At 40.2% G+C, this 7561-nt stretch overlaps 1 long non-coding RNA gene across 1 annotated transcript; it reads right to left on the bottom strand.

The window, feature by feature from the left end:
• Positions 1-339: 339 nt before the first annotated feature.
• LOC121140657 lies at positions 340-2293 on the bottom strand. Its single transcript, XR_005877581.1, has 3 exons — positions 2023-2293; positions 1177-1293; positions 340-674 (listed from the first exon to the last, which is right to left on the bottom strand). It is a non-coding gene; the product is annotated as an uncharacterized LOC121140657 (long non-coding RNA).
• Between the last annotated feature and the right edge of the window lie 5268 nt (positions 2294-7561).

The following is a 7561-nucleotide window of genomic DNA, read 5'->3' as shown; positions in this document are numbered from 1 at the left end:
ACACACACACACAAATAAATAAATAAATGTTTTAAAAAACACCAGATGCAAACAACAGCAAAGGTTAAAAAACATAGAATACCATACTGGCAGGTAATTGTTCACAGGTATTCAAAACAGTACATTCACTTTGAAGAGAATTTTTTTTTTACAAAACTGAAAGCACTTTTGGTGTTGGATCAAGTGATCCTGTACCTAATGCATACCAAAAAAAAAACTTAAAACATTTTTGTTCACACAAAACTTGCATGCAGAATTTTATTGCAGTACCTTTTCAAACTTGAGGTTCTATCAGTTATTTTTTTCATTGCCATTACCAAATATTTAACAGAAAAGCAATTTCTGGTAGAAAGGGTTTATTTTGTGGTGTGGTTTGAAGGCACAGTCCACCGTGGCCAAGTCAGTAGAGAGTATGTGGCTGGACATCGCCACAGGTTGGGGAACCAGAGGGAGAATAAACCACTCAGTTGGCTTTCTTCTTTTTCCCTTTTTGTTCAGTCCAAGATGCACTCCCTCTGGGATGGTGGTGCCCACACTCAGGGCACGCCCTTTGTTCTTCAGTTAATCCTGTCTGGTGTTCTTATAGATACACTCAAAGGCGTGCCTAAGGCCGAGCATTCCTTAGTCCAGTGGGCCTGATAATGGGAATTAACAATCGCAGCAGCTTGGATATCCTGTAATGAAAGAATGGATAAGCGTGGTAGCATATAGCCAGTCAGTGGAATATTACGCGATGCTAAAAAGAAGCGAGCTGCCACGCATGAAAAGACCTGAAATAACCTTCATGCGTGACTAAGTGAGAGAACCAAGTCTGAAGTCCCACACAGACTAATTCAACCCACTGATAGCATACAGACAGCTTATGGAGCCCATGCTTGTGAGCAGCTTCTATATGGGGAAGGGATGAGTAGGCAGAGGTAAGGGGGGCCATGAAGATGCTCTTCGTGATTCATCATCATTTGTCAAAACCCAAGAGACCTGCTTTGGCAGCGCAATGACAGCAGGCTAGCTGGACTCAAGACTAAGTGCTTATAATGCCGAACTGGGATTCTGGCATCTCTCCTTTGCCAAGAAAAACCCATGGCCTGGCAGGTTACAGGAGAGGAGGAGTATGAACAGCAAGGGAGAGCTACCCCAGCCTCATCCACACAGCTGAGCTCAGCATTTATGTCTTACCTGAAGATGCAAGTTTGCCCAGTGTCCGCAGAGCTATGCCGGTGAAGCCAGTCTAGGCCAGTCAGCGCTCCGCTGGGTCACAGGTATATGGACTCATTGAGATCATACTCTCCATCACTGAAAGTTTCGGCAGTGTGTTATACAAGCAGCAACCAACCAAGAAGAGGTAGTGTGTGTGTGTGTGTGTGTGTGTGTGTGTGTGTGTGTGTGTGTGTGTGAGGGAGGGTTACTAAGACAAAACTTACACTGTGAGTTTGGTTGGAGACCCAGAAGTCAGTGAGAAAACTCTGGCCTGGAGTTTGGAAATGGTGGTTACTTAGCAAAGCTGGAGCCTGCTGTAAATTGGAATGGGATTCCCCTGTGCATAATCTCATAAGCAGTGTCTGCTTCCGTACACTCACAGGCGATAGATAGTGAAACATCAGCATTTAGCAATTGCACACACCTGTGATCACGCCAGGGGAATCTACTCCACTGCTTCCACGTTCTTCCAGTATCCGTGCTTTCACAGTAAATATTTCACATCTGTTTGATGGAACTATTCTATGACAGTTGTGTTTCTAGTGGTAAGATAAATGCCTTATGATTATGATTAAGATTATTATTATTATTATCATTATTCGCTTCCTTTAACCTTTCTACCATTCATCCTGTTCTCCCATCTGTTGCTGACACAAACACAGCTTGCTTCAGATGTCATGTGGGTGTGCTAAGTGGCCTCAGCAAATGCAGCCATCTAATGGTCGATGCTGATGGTGGTGACATGCTTGTTATTATAATTCTGGTAACTGGGGATAGTTAGGTTATGTGCTGTCTTTTGCAATGTTCTTTGCTTCCTTTTCTTACCTAGTGGAACAGGCTTCCAAACATGATGAACGTGCTGCTACAAAAGACAAGGGAACAATTTAGAAGCCAACGCTAAAGCTTCATCATTAGAGAATTCCATATCCAAGCTCAAGCCCATTTGCTCTGCATTTTCTCTGCTTCTTAAAAACCCTCTTACTTAACACATCTTCCTTCGATAACCTGTGTCATCCACACAGTCCTGTGGCTTGATCAAGAGATGGCCGTGAATTACCGATTGCAACATTAAATGAGCCAGATCCCAAAGAGCACAGAGAGAGCTACAGAGAAAACAGACAAAACAACGATTAAAAAAGACCCAAAAACCATGCATTCCTAATCAAATTCTGAGCACCAGCTACCAGGCTAGACTTTTTTTCCCCAACAAATCCTTGGATAAGTCATAAGGATTAATGTAAAGAAATATTCTTTCTTCAAGGATGCTAAGCCATGAGACATTTATTTTTAAAAATCTACTTTGCTGTGTTATTCTTCAAGGATGTTATGACATGCAAAAGGAAAATCCTATAACCGGTCTGTGGAAAAACTGTACATTTAAAAGAATAAAACCCATCTGGAGTTTAGTGCATTCATTCTCTCTTGCCAAGTTTAATGTCACCATAATACTAATGAAAATTAACTTCTAAAGGTAGTTTCCACAATGGCTAACATCTGCTCGCTGCACACGAAGCACCAACATGTGACCAACATCACTGAGATATTTTCTTCCCAGGTAATTTTATTCTTTATGATAAATACCATGCATTGGATATCTAAGTATTACATTTGTAATATTTTTCATGAAGAAATTTATCAGCAAAAAAATTCTTTTAGACTAGGATCCAAGTTGATTGAGAAACTGAGAACATTTTGTACAGAAGATTTTTCCAACTATGTATTATTAGATTCAAGTTCTCATCAGAAGCCTGTCTTCAGGATAAAGCAGCAAAGGTTTTGTTTTCCCCATCTTTCCCACTTCAGAGTTATGGGTCTCAGGACTGAAGCTACAAGACAAGCATGAAGAAGCTAATCCAGAGCCTGTATTCTTAGCTTAGAAACAGAAGGGGGTCACCGTGTTCTCATGCCTGCTCCAGACAGAATGGGAGATGGGGTAATGGCAGCCTTCAGGCCAAATCCACTAGAGAGGGATAGACTGAAGCCTGGCAGGAAAATGTGGTTTTTTCTACTGAATATAAAAAACAACGGACAACAGCGATGGTGGTAGAAGAAACAAGAAAATGCCATCGGCAGTCAACAGCCACAGCTCTCCTTTCCTGCCTGGAGGCTGCAGAGCACGTGGCTGCAAGCCTCTTCCACACCATAGGCTGAGATTCTCCATGTCCTTCCTGGGATGGGCAGGCAGGACTAGAAGAAGATTGTAAGCAGCAGAAATGGTTGGTGACACAGTTTCTTTGTCATTGCCACCTAGGACACTCCTTCCCACAGACTCTGAAGCACATAGCAACCCCGTTTGGAAAGTCCCACCACACTGCTCCCTGCTAAAAAAGACACCTAAGATGCCAGCTCACTTAGGGGAAACCCCTTTGGCCCACTTAGGTTGAATAGTACCACACAAACCAAGACTATAAAGGTCTCTGGAAGGGCTCTGAAAAGGAATTGCCGCCTCCTGAGGCTTGAGGCCAGGACACAGGGAACCCTTGCCAGCGGAAGAGCCCATTCAGAGTCTGCCGGGGTCCTAGTCGGGGACTGCACATGGGGGAACCTGTCTGGGTGGATCAGCCCATCCAGAGTCTGCTGAAGTAGAAGTACTAGTCCCACATCCGCCCAATGGAAGAGGCTCTTTGAATGAGCCTGATGCCTGCCCACCTTCCGCTGCCCTGCTCAGAGCCTCCTGAGGCTTGGGGCCTGCACATGGGGAGCTATCCATGCAGAGTCTGCCAAATTTAAGGTTCTAGTCCCACCTCCACCCATGGAAAGAGGAGAGCCATCAGAGCACTGGACCCACTTGTACCCACCCAAAGAGAACCTTAGTCTCATACCCATCAGGAGAGGGAGATACCCCACCTATACCCACTGTAAGAAGGGATGGGAAGACTATAGTATAAGAACACAATCAACAACAGAAAGAACCATATAACACAACAAGAGTCTAGGGACTCCACACCAGCAAGATCTGAACATCACAACACAGATGAAGCAGAAGAGGATGACCCTAAAAACAACTTTATGAAGATGACAGAGATGCTCAAAGAGGTAATGAGAAAATCCCTTAAAGAAATGAAGAAAAACAAAACAAAAAAATCAAGAAATGGAGGAAAAGACAAGCAAAAAATTGCAAGAAACAAGTCAAACAGTGCAAGGTTTGAAAGGTGAAATAGAGACACACACACACACACACACACACACACACACACACAGTCTTAGGGAATGCTGAAAATAGAAAATCTGGGTAAACGATCATGAACTACAAATGCAAGGATAACCAACAGAATACAAGAGATGGAAGAGAGAATCTCAGACATTGAAGATACACTAGGGGAAATGCATTCATCGACCAAAGAAAATCTTAACTCCAATAAATCCCTAACACAAAATATTCAGGACATATGGGACACTGAAAAGACCAAACCTAAGAATAATAGGTATAGAAGAAGGAGAAGAAACCTACCCCAAAGGTACAGAAAACGTATTCAACAAAAATCATTGAAGAAAAATTTCCCAACTTAAAGAAGGACATGCCAATGAAAGTACAAGAAGCTTACAGAACACCAAATAGAGTGGACCTCAAAAAAGTCCCTTCTCCACATAATAATCAAAACACCAAATGTGAAGAATAAAGACAGAATATTAAGAGCAGGAAAGGAAAAAGACCAAGTAACATACAAAGGCAAACCTATCAGAATTACAGCTGACTTCTCTATGGAAACTCTGAAAGGCAGAAGGTCCTGGATAGATATTCTATAAACACTAAGAGACCACTGATGCCAGCCCAGACTGCTATACCCAGAAAAGCTTTCAATCACTATAGATGGAGAAAACAAGATATTCCATGACAAAACCAGATTCACGTAATACATACCCACAAATCCAGCCCTACAGAAAGTTCTAGAAGGAAAACTGCAACCCAAGGAAGTTAACTACACTCACAACAATATAGGAAATAGATAATCCCACTTTACCAACAGCCAAAAGAAAAAAGAGAGGGGGGACAAACACACAATACCATCACCACCAACAGATCCAAAACAAACAAGAATTAACAATCAGTGATCACAAATAATTCTCAGTGTTAATGGTCTTAACTCAAAAACCAAGTGGGTATAGCAATCCTAAATCTAACAAATTACACTTTTAATTAACTTAAAATCAATCCAAAGAGATAAAGAATGTTATTTTATATTCATCACAGGAGAAATGATGAAGTCTCAATTCTGAACATCTACGGCCCAAATACAAAAACATCCACATGTGTAATAGAAACGTTACTAAAACTCAAATCACAATAAAACCTCACACACTTGTAGTAGGAGACTTCAACACCCCACTCTCATCACTAAACAGGACCACTAGACAGAAACTTAACAAAGAAACAAAGCAGAAGTTATGACCCATTTGGGTTTAACACACACACACACACACACACATATATATATGTATATATATATATATATATATATATATATATATAACTTTCCATCCAAACACAAAAGAATATACCTTCTTAGCGCCACATGGAACCTTCTCTAAAATGGACCACATACTCGGCAACATAGCAAACCTCGACAGATACAAAAAATTGTACTAACCCTCTGTATCTTATCAGGTCACCATGCTTTAAAGTTAGAATTCAACAACACTACAAAGTATAGAAACCCTAAAAACTCATGGAAATTGAATAATGAACAATTGCACCATTCCTAGGTAAAGGAGGAAATAAAAAAAGTAAAGACTTCCTAGAATTCAATGAGAACGAAGAACATACACAAACTTATGGGACACTTTGAAAGAAGTGCTAAGAGTAAAGTTCATAGAACTAAGTGCCCACATGAAGAAACTGGAGAATAGTCACACTAGAGAATTAACAGCAAACTAGAAGCTCTAGAAAAAAAGGAAGCAAATTCACCCCAGAGGAGTAGATGCCAGGACATAATCAAATTGAGGACTGAAATCAATAAAGTAGAAACTATTGAAACAATACAAAGAATCAATGTACATAGTTGGATTTCGAGAAAATCAACAAAATAGACAAACTCTTTATACAAACTTACCAAAAGGCAAAGAGAGAAAATACAACATAACAAAATCAGAAATGAAAAGGGGGACATGGCAATGGACACTGAGGAAATCCAGAGAATCATCAGTACATATTTGAAAACCTGTACTCCACAAAATTCAAAAATGTAAAGGAAATGGACAATTTTATAGATAATATCACTTACCAAAATTAAATCAAGAAGAGACAAGCAATTTAAATAGACCTATAACCACTAGTGAAATAGAAGCAGTCATCAAGAGTCTCCCAACCAAAAAAAAAAAAGCCCAGAGTTTCCGTGCAGGATTCTACCAGAAATTCAAAGAACAGCTAGTACCAATTTGCCTCAAAGTGCTCCACACAATAGAAGCAGAAGGGTCACTGCCAAGCTCTTTTTATGAGGCTATGATTACCTTGGTACCCAAGCCACACAAAGGCACAATTAAGAGAACTACAGCCCAATATCCCTCATGAACACTGATACAAAAATACTCAATAAAATACTGGCAAATAAAATCCAAGAACACATCACAAAAGTCATCCACCATGATCAAGTAGGCTTCATCTTAGGGATGCAGGGATGGTTCAATATAAGAAAAATCCATCAATGTAATCCACCATATAAACAAGCTGAGGAACAAAAATCACATGATCATCTCACTAGATGCTGAAAAAGCCTTTGATAAAATCTAACACCCCTTCATGATAAAGGTCTGGGAGTGATCAAGGATAACAGGAACATACATAAACATAATAAAAGCTATATACAGCAAACCACAGCCAACATCAAAATAAATGGAGAGAAAATGTGATTCCTCTAAAATCAGGAACAACACAAGGCTGTCCACTCTCTCCATAACTCTTCAATATTGTACTTGAAGTTCCAGCTAGAGCAATAAGACAACAAAAGGAGATTAAGGGGATAAAAATTGGAAAGGAAGAAGTCAAATTTTCACTATTTGCAGATGATATGATAGTTTACATAAGTGACCCGAAAAACTCTACCAGGGAACTCCTACAGCTGATAAACACCTTCAGCAAAGTGTCAGGATATAATATTAACTCAAAAAAATCAGTAGGCAGACTATGAATGGGCTGAGAAAGAAACCAGAGCAGCAGCATCCTTTACAATAGCCACAAACCTCATAAAATATCTTGGGGTGATGCTAACCAAACAAATGAAAGACCTGTATAACAAGAACTTTGAGTCTTTAATAAGGAGATTTAAGAAGATACCAGAAAATGTAAAGATCTCCCATCCTCTTAGATAGTTAGGATCAACATAGTAAAAATGGCAATCTTGACAATAGCAATCTATAGATTCCCCAT

This window comes from Mesocricetus auratus, unplaced genomic scaffold (genome assembly GCF_017639785.1).
Source record: "Mesocricetus auratus isolate SY011 unplaced genomic scaffold, BCM_Maur_2.0 Super-Scaffold_100006, whole genome shotgun sequence".
Lineage (NCBI taxonomy): Eukaryota > Metazoa > Chordata > Mammalia > Rodentia > Cricetidae > Mesocricetus > Mesocricetus auratus.
Note: the sequence above shows the minus strand (reverse complement) of the source record. Positions and strands in the feature narration are given on the sequence as shown.